Source organism: Protobothrops mucrosquamatus, unplaced genomic scaffold, assembly GCF_001527695.2.
Source record: "Protobothrops mucrosquamatus isolate PMUCROS unplaced genomic scaffold, P.Mucros_1.0 scaffold_9, whole genome shotgun sequence".
Lineage (NCBI taxonomy): Eukaryota > Metazoa > Chordata > Lepidosauria > Squamata > Viperidae > Protobothrops > Protobothrops mucrosquamatus.
This window is the reverse complement of record NW_015386085.1, coordinates 194,070-203,998: the sequence shown is the minus strand read 5'-3', so window position 1 is coordinate 203,998 and position 9,929 is coordinate 194,070.

Below are 9,929 nucleotides of genomic sequence, written 5' to 3'. Positions count from 1 at the left end.
AATGCCGTTTCCGTGCTGTACCCTGGCCTGAAGCCCAACTGGAGCGGGTCTAGATAGACTGTTTCCTCCAGGCGCCGGGGGAATTGCTGCGCAACCACACTCTCAACAACCTTCGCCACAAAGCGAAGGTTGGAGACCGGGCGATAGTTAGCCAATGCATCTGGGTCCAGGGAAGGCTTCTTAAGAAGGGGCCTCACCATCGCCTCCTTCAGGGCTGCGGGGAAGACACCCTCCCATAGAGAAGCGTTTATAATTCCCTGGAGCCAGGCTCGTGTACCCTCCCGGGCAGCCAGTACCAGCCAGGAGGGACACGGATCCAGTAAACATGTGGTTGCATTCAGCCTCCCCAGGATCCTGTCCACGTCCTCCTTGAAGTTGCAACGACACTGAAGAAGTAGTACTTTACAACCAGTCCTTGAAATTCTGCCCATTGCAGCACCCCGATGGTCACATGATCGCAACTCAGGCACTTGGCAATTGGCTCACTCCTACAATGGTTACAGCATCCCATGGTCATGTGATTGTGCCTTCCCTGCCATCTTCCCATTGACAAACAAAGTCAATGGGAAGCTAGCAGGGAAGGTCTCAAGTCACTTCCATAAGTTGCTGCAGTCGCTTTTTCTCCCCAGGAGCCTGCTGTGGAGTATGAGATCTCAAGGATCTTGAACTCTGTAGTGTGTGCCTGCAGCACCCTTCCCCTACCTGGTCACCTCCCTAGCACCTACCCAAGACTTGTGACTTCCTGCCAGCTATAAATTGCTATTCTAATGGCCATTTTGCTTCAATTTTACATTAGAAAGCAGTTGGTTATAAATTAGGTCTTCTCTGTGAGATTGAAAGGAATGTTGTGTTTGAACAATTTAAGCAACAACTGGGCAATTAATAAAAGGTCTTATCCAAAGCACTTAAAATTAGGTTGGTTATACGAAAGATATTATCAATATATCAGGGCCTGCATTCATATTCTTAAAAAGCAATCCGGAAAGAGCATTGTTCGTTGGTGATGCTGTTGAAACCTGGACGGTATTTCAAATACTCTGAAGGAATATAATTGAGTCTAAAATGACTGCAGGAAAAAAGTCTACCAGGATATGGACATCTCAGAAATTACTTTTGATGTTTAGAGCAAAGCCATTCCTCTAATTTGGAGGAATTACTACTCAGATGCTTTCAACCAGAGATGTTTTAGTTGCTAAGCCAACACTTTACTGTAGCTGCATTCTTTACAGGCTCAGAGGGAATATTTTCAATATTTGCTATTCACTCCAAGCTAACAAACCAACTGGGATTTGAAAAACCTAGGAACATTTACATATCTGTCTCAGTCCACGAATATATGAAAATTACAATAAAAAGTGAAAAATATGAGAAAGAGAAGAGAATAAAGTTTGATCTAAAAAATAAATAAAGTTGTAAGCTAAGACATTTGCAATTGCAAATATGAAATGCTGATATGATAGTTAAGGCTTAGTTCAATTAATACAGTAGTATTTTTGCAATTTAGTGTCTTTGTTCTGAATGTGCTATCAATGAATTTGAAGTTTCTCATATATAATCAAAACTATGAACTGTTTTCTAAATTAATAGTAATATAAATATCAGACAAAGATGTATGGTGTGAAGTCATGTATTGAGTGCTATATGTCAATAATTATTTCACTTAGTGATTTAGGGTGCGTTACCATTTTTCAAATTCGAGGATACAGATGGTCTTTAAGAGATGTGCTAGCAATTGCATTGCAAAAACTAAGTGGTGCAAGGACAAATGTTAAATTAAATACATTATTACAATTCCTTCCATGTCGATTTTTCCCCATGATCATATTAAAAAAATTAAAATTTCATAGCAACTTTTGGAAGAATTGTAAACAATAGATTGATTATCCCTACTTTAAATCAGTAGAGAAGTAGTCAACCAAGCTTTGGTGCAATATGAAAAAGCATAACCTACTGCCCTTGCATGATTTCCCTTCTTCCATTTACTTCCATTTTTATTTAACTGGAGTGAAACTAGTTTAAAATAAAGCTGATTTCAAGCTATTTTTTTTTCTAAAGGTGGCTTGCTTAATGTGACCATGTATAATCATAGTTCCTAGTTCCATTAACAGAAGTGGAAATGAAAGCCCTGAACTTCAGGAGAGGAGGGGACTTCGTCTTCCAGGAAGAGGCCAAGCTGGTTCAGATCTCACTAAAAGTGAACTGCTTAGCATGGTATTCAGATAATGGCCATCATAATAAATAGTTGGCTTTCTTTATATAGCAGGGCACTTTAATATATATATTTCAAAACCTATTCTGAAATTAATGAGCATCACTGCAGCACATGTTATACATAACTGACTCATTTGATAAGTGATTCTAATCATAGTAAGAAGTAGGCCTGATACAGGTTTCATGGGTTTCCTTCAAGGGAAATTGTAACCTCTCTTTTGCAGCAGCCCATAAATTGGAGATATCGTTTAACAATATTACGATCACTGAAGTAAATTGATTCCAAGCCTGATCAGGTATACACCCTTTATTATTGCAAAATTAGAGAAAATGGGGAAGAATGCTATATGGAGGGGGAGATGAGTTCTTTCTAAAGGTAGGAGAGGCACTTGCTGAATGACCAAGCTAAGCTCTGGAGTCTTCTGTTAGAGATGAGTATGGCAGATGAGTGGGGAAGAAGGTATTGTGATCTCCTTCTGTGACCTGAGTGAGAGCCCCAGGTTAAGATTCTTTAATTCCCTCCCCCCCCCTCATCTCTGTCATGTTTCCATGAAACCATTATATATCTGGCAAGTTGCAACCCTCACCTGGACTAGAGTCACTTTGTACTCAAATCATTTTGTGGAATCTTAATTGGGAAGTGAGCATTCAGTGCTTTAAGTTACCTTTCAAAATCTATTCATAAAATTCTGTTTGAGCACTGATTATGAGGATACTATTGGTACTTCTCACTATTTAATTCTTCAGGTGACATGAACATTGGGCTATTACTCACGTGGTGCAGCAGCCAGTCACAGAATGGGTTATTTTAACGAAGGCTGACTAAAATAGTATTTTGCTCTGGTACTTGATATATTATTTATAAAAGTTAGGAGATTAAAGGAGGATTTTTAAAAAACTTTGAGCGATATTCATTATACTTTTATGTGGTGTGCTATATTGATGGTGTGGCTGATATTTCTGAAGGCAGCAGTTTTATGCAGCAGTTTTTTTAATTCAGTACATCAATCAGATTTCAAGAGGCAACAAGAATATATATGTGTGTGTGTGAGAGAGAGAGTGTGTTCACAGATAGTAACATTTTTCACAGTATCTTTAACATTTTATGTTTACTGATGTTTTTTTCTAGAATCTTTTAAAATTTAACTATAACCATTTATTCACATATATAGGTAGTCCTCGACTTAAACTACAATTGGGACTGGAATTTAGCAATGGCAATCCCTACAGTCCCTGTTGCCGTTGTTAAATGAATCCCGCATTCATTAAGCAAGGCAACTTCCTGCCGGCTCTCCACAACTAAAGTGGAGGTATCAGGTGGAAAAGGGAGTGAAAGGGTGCGTGGGAGTGTGTGAGAAACACTGCACAGGTTGGGGAGTGTGCACAAGAGGCGCTGCACAAGTTGAGGTGTAAAGATGTCTATGAGAGGTGCTGGGAGGCTCAAGGAAAGTGCACAAGAGGCACCAGGTGGATCAGGAGTGTTATCAAAAGTGTTGCAAGAGGTGCTGTAGCTGTCATGGAGGATGCCTAGGGATACCTGAGAAGGGCCATGCAGATGGGGCAGGATGCATGGGGTTGTGCAAGTGGCACTTTGCAACTCAGGAAGGGTACATGGGGTTGCACAAGAGGCTCTATGTGGGTCAGGGAGAGTGCAAGGGAGAGGGGTGCATGCAGATAGGGGAGGATGTGAGGGGATGCATGAGGATGCAGGGGAGGTGTGGCAAGGGTCAGCGAGGGTGTGTCAGTGGCCAGCACAGTGCAAGCACAAGGTGGGGAGAGCTTTGATTTTCTGGGAAAGCCAGCAGGAAAGGTTGCAAATGGTGAGCATGTGATTGTGCAATCCTTGGCAGTCGGTCACGAGTGCATATGGATTGCCAAGTGCCCTGATACCAATCAACACATGGGGGGGGGGGGGTAGGACTGCTGGAACAGCCAGACCTCTGAGGACCTGTCATAAATCTATTTTTTCAGCACCATCATAACTTTGGTCATTGAATATATGATCATAGGTCAAGGACTATATTACCATTGAAGAAGAGAAGTGCAGCAGCTGAACTTACTAAGGATTTTAAAAATTAAAGTATCCCAAAGTGGAATGACTATTGACAGAAAGGACAAGATTTAGTTAACAGAAAAAGCGAAGTCATGAGTTGAAAAACATTTCTGTATACAAATGTGAGTCAGAATGGAAGGATTGTTTTCTTTTGTTTTTTATACAGCTATAATAGATTTATATATAGGTAGTCCTCAAGCTACAATCATTCGGTCAGTGACTATTCCAAGTCACAGTGGTGCTGAATGAATGATGGTTATGACCAGCACAGAATGAAATATCAATGAGGAGGCCACTAAGGAAGGTCACAAGTCACTGGGATAAGTCTGCCCCACTTGCACACCCTCCCCCAATCCCTCTGTGCTCATGCCGTTCCACCCACAAACCCTCATGCACTCTTGCACACCCTGACCAACTTATGTGGCTCCTCTTGCACATTCCCTCGCACCCTTCCCTTGCCTGCACTGTGCCTCTTGCACACACTCCCCAACCCACATGGCACCGCTTGTACACCCTCCTGACCCTTTCTTGCACTCTCGTGCACCCTCTCCATGCTGAATCTGTCATGCCCCCTCCTCAAATCTCTCTTTCATCCACACACCCTCCCTCCCCTCAATGCCCCCCCTCCCGCCCAGCAGTAGCCAGTTACCGGCCTGGAACTTGGAACTTCCTGCCCCACTGACTTTGATTGTGGGAAGTTGGCAGGAAGTTGCCTCGTCTAATAACCATGGTATTTAGTTAATGACAGCCACTGGGACTGCAGGGATTGCTGTTGCTAAGCAGTGTGCTTGTGTTTTTTGACTGTATTACTTAATGACAGAAATTCCAATTCCTCTTATTAAGTCGAGGGCTACATATAATTTGTTGTTGATCGGTTTTTTAATTACTGTTTATGAGAGGGATAAAAAGAGAGACTAATGACATCAAAATAATTTCACAATCAAAAATAATCCTGCTTAACTCATATTAATTAAACTAAACTTTAATATTGTTATTACTTAGATATTTGTAGATTTGTCTGAGTTTCTAGTGGAAGTCCATTTTTTGGTTTTTGTGTATACAGTTATACTGAGTATAAATTATTTATTTTCTTCATACATTTTGCTTATTCTGATTTTCTTTAAAAATCAATGGTTCTGTATCCTCTAAGTTCCAATGTAAGATTTCTTCTTTTATAATTTAGATATGGACCTTTGCTACTTTTGAATAACAGCCCATTCAGCTGCTTACCTCCATGATTACATTAAGGTTTCCTGCAATTAGCATAGCTTAAGGCTAGCTTCGCAAGCTATGTTGGCTTAAAATATAGTTGATTAATTTGCAGATTTCTGTGTTATGCCATTTCAACTAATCTGGTTAGTTTTTTGGTTCAGTGTCTTATGTGAACCCGGACATGAACCATGATTCTTGTATCTCAGAACATATTAAGTATTGTGACTGAAAAATTTGACACCAAAAGTGATTCTGGAGTTCGTGGTGCCCTCTCCCCAATGATGCAGAATGTTGAAAGTTCCTTCTCATGCCTCACCTTTATGTAGCAGTGGGATTTAAATAACATATGAATCCATGAAATTCAGAGCTCAAACTTGTACGTTGCTGAGTGGTTTATAAGTGATTGGTAAGTCAGTTTGGTTTGCAGCTGTACTGCTAGTCATACTAATAGGGCCATTAAAGTTTTATTAACTCTCCTCGCTTTTCATTCCTTAGTTGCACATTCTGCTTTAATGTTCAATAATTTATAATATTGATGTATATTTTTTTCTCTTTCCCTAGACCAACTTATGATGACATGCCATTCAACTCCCAGCTTCTTGCAAAAGATGGGGCTGCTGTTTCAGTGGAAGTCAAAGAGAAGGGGAGAGAAACGAGCAGGGTGGAAAATCCAAACATCGAAAGTGGATTCACTGCTGAATCAGGCTGCCTTATTTCCCGGAGCCATGAAAAGCAGAAGAAGGCTTCTGTGGAACTTCTACCTATTCAGACTTTAGGAAAGGGACAACAACCCAAACTAGGAGCTTCACAACGAAATCTGGACACTTCCAGTAATAGAAATAATCTTGGTCCAACAAGCCTTTTGACTGAAAATAATAGTCAGAAAGCCTCATTTACAGCTAGGGATGTTTTACCCCATCCATTACCTATTAGTGAGGTGCCATCCACTCCTCACAGACTTGCACAAAATATTAGTTATCCAGTAAGAGCAGATTTAGTTTCAGATGACGTATGTAAGCAGGCTACCCAAGATATATGCAATCAAGATGGATTTTTGAATTCAAACAAAAACTTTGTTTTACAGCCAGTCCTGTCAAAAACTGTTTCACATTTTCACGAGAGTCCTGTCTATAATAAAGGGAACTCTTTAATCTCAGGTCAACTATTTTTAAAACAAGATGACTTAGAAACTCAGGATAAAACTCGGATTAATGTCTGTCTCAGGAATGCTAGAAAACCTGTGGGCACAAGCAATTCCCCGACTTTTCAAGCAGCTCCCCAATTACCAAGACAAAAAGAATATTTGTGCAGAAGTGCTGAAAGTTCTATAAATGAAATAATTGAACAGGTCATTTTGAAATACTGCTATGAACCTCTTCCCAAAGAGTTGCCTTGCAGAGAAGAAGATACAAGTTCCTGTGTAAATATTCTGTCACTTTTGGATCACAGTAGTCTGCATGGTTCAGATACGAGTTTTGATTGCGATGCAGCTGTAGATTCACAAGCAAACCTGTCCAAGTTAGCTGCTAAAAATCTAGAACTGCTCAAAGAAGTTAAAGTAAATCTACAAGATGAAAACTATGGCACCCAACTCAGTTCCATTTTTAAAAATGTTTCAGTGCAACAAATAGCAGAAGCAGAAAATGATATTTCAATTCAAAATAAAGAACCAGTTCTTCCAGCTCTGCCTCATGTGCCTCCTTCCTTTGTAGGAAAAACCTGGTCTCAGATCATGTACGAAGATGATATGAAAATTGAAGCACTTGTGCGGGATTTTAGAGAAGGCCGCTTCCGCTGCCATTTTGATACTGAGCCCTTGGCTCATCGTACACCGAGAAAAAAAACTCAAAAGAACGATGAGAGGATCAATGCAGTTGCACCTAACAAAACAGAGGCTGGGCCAGCTAAAGGGCTTCCCGAATTTACTGATGGGCTAAGCGATGGCCCTGACTTCAGCAACTTATCTGCAACTTCAGAAATACATGTTCCAAAGCCCCCAAAGAATCCCAAAAAAAGAATTTGCCGCCTTGCCTCAAGATGCCAAGTAGTCAAGGTTAGCCATGGCACGCAAACAAGTTTAATACAGTATCCAATAGTAAAGCAAAAAATAATTAGGAAGGACTATCAGCTACAAGATCAGATGGCTAACCTCCTTTGGTCAGAGAATGAGAAAACGCCTACCATGAAAACGAGGCTATGCGCTCTTAACCTTCCTGAATCTTATACCAAAATCATGAGCCCTTTACAGCCACAAACACTAGTCTATGTTCTTTCATGTCCAGAGATGAAACAATTTAGGAACAAGGCTGAAGAGGTTCCCAAAATTAAAAGTCACAATTCCACAGCTAGTAAAGATTCTGTAAGGTACAAGTACAAACCAACTTCTATTAAGTACTACGATCCTCTGACAAATAGGATTTTAAAAATACCTCCGAAATGCTTAGCCAGGGGGAAAACAAAGAAGCCTGCACACGTTCGACAGCTATTCAGGAACCTCAACTTTGATGGAAACAGGAAGAAACAAGCTGATATCCAGTATATCTCAAAGCCCTTCAATTCACCAGGCAGCTCTCTCTTGCTTGACCCTGTTAAGGAGAATGGCATGAATTCAAATCATAAGACAGAGGACCCTTGTGTTTCATCTGAAAGATCAGAATGCTTGATGTATAACTGTTCAGAGAAATGCGGTAAACACTTATTTATTTCACATCAATCACAGCAGGAAGGTGACTTTCAATTCAATCCATTTAAGAGGAAAGGAGTCAAATGTCCTTTAAAGTCCCATACTGCTGATTGTTTGGAAAGGGACAATCCAAAGAAAATATGGCAGAGGAAAAAAATCAATAGTAGAGAATCAGGATTTCCCAAAAAAACTTCAGAGCTAATTTTTATCAAACATGACCTTGTTAAGAAAGGCAGTAGGAAACAACCACCCAGAAGTACAACTCGGCAACTAGAAGGAAAGTTTAAAAAAAAATCTTGCACCCTTAAATCATCTATTCTCAGGCATCACTCAAAGAACACTGCCATAAAAAAGCATCTTCAGAAAGAAAAGGCTGATATTAAAAAGCTGACCGTGTCAAGGAAGTCAAAAAGAACATTTTTGAACACTGCAGCTGCAATGGCTGTTCCAGAAAACAGGCAGAGAGCCGCTGTAAGAACTTCCAAAGTAAAGACATGGCAAGTGACCAGAGACAAGAATCTTTTTTGCACTGTGAAATAATGTTGCTCAGATCATATAAACCTGCTTTGGGATTGTCTTTAAGAGGGCTGGAAAGGGAGAAAAAAGTGGGAGTGGCTTCTCAAGATAATACATCAGAATTAGAAATGGAACAATTTCAAGGTCCAACGGTAAGCTAAATAGGTCAGGAAATAGTTCATATTGCTGCTTTGTAAGTGTTCTGCACATTACATGTTGAGTTAAAACTATTTTTTAAGCAGTAAAAGCCCAGTTTTGCAGCTTGCTATATATTTTTCTCAAGCAGAGCATTATTTTCCCTTGTAAAACCAGTGTCAGTCATTGAAAAAGTTTACCTTTTACGTGAAGCTCAGCTTTGATATCTTGTTGATAAACTAAGCAATGCCAAAACTCATTTCACAGCAGTGTGGAACCAAATGGGCACTCCTGCTGTTTGTTAAGATTGTCAGTTTCCCCTTAACTTTCCTGTAGAATCTTTTGATTGTTTAGAGCCAGCTGTTTGGAAATTGCACATGGAGTTTTAAAATGTATGCATTGGATTTGAAGAAGTAACCTTACCTGGAATCCAAATGTGGATATCACGCAGTGATTGTATTCAGATCACAAATACAAAATCATCCTGCCTATATGTGTTACCTTCTCAAAACTATCGGATGTCCTTCTAGAATGAAGCTGCTATTGAAAAATGTTTTTTTTTTCTTTTTCTTTTGATTTTTTAAAAAATTTTTCTGGAAGAATGATTGATTTTTTAGGATCATACAGAATGATTAATCAAGACTGCTGTGTGTAAGCAATATTTCTACCCTTAATCTTCCCCTTAAAATGCATTAGTACCTAGTTTCAGTTCACAATATAGTTGTGAAAGCATTTTAAAGTAATTAAAATATGTAAACAAGTTTCTGAAAAATGCTACTTCATGTTTAAAATAGATTTCCAACTTTTAAAAAGGTAACTACATAATTTTACTTTATTTTGGCTTGCATTAATATTTTTGCTAAAAACATTTTTCTAACAGCATATTCTAAGACATATGTTACTCTTAAATACAGGTAATTCTTGACTTACAACAATTTGTTTAGTGACCGTTCAAAGTTACAATAGCATTGAAAAAGTGACTTATGACCGTCTTTCACAGTTAAAACCTTTGCAGCATCCCCATGATCATGTGATCAAAATTCAGCTGCTTGGTTCATATTTATCACCGTTGCTGTGTCCCAAAGTCATGTGATCACCTTTTGCGACCTTCTGACAAGC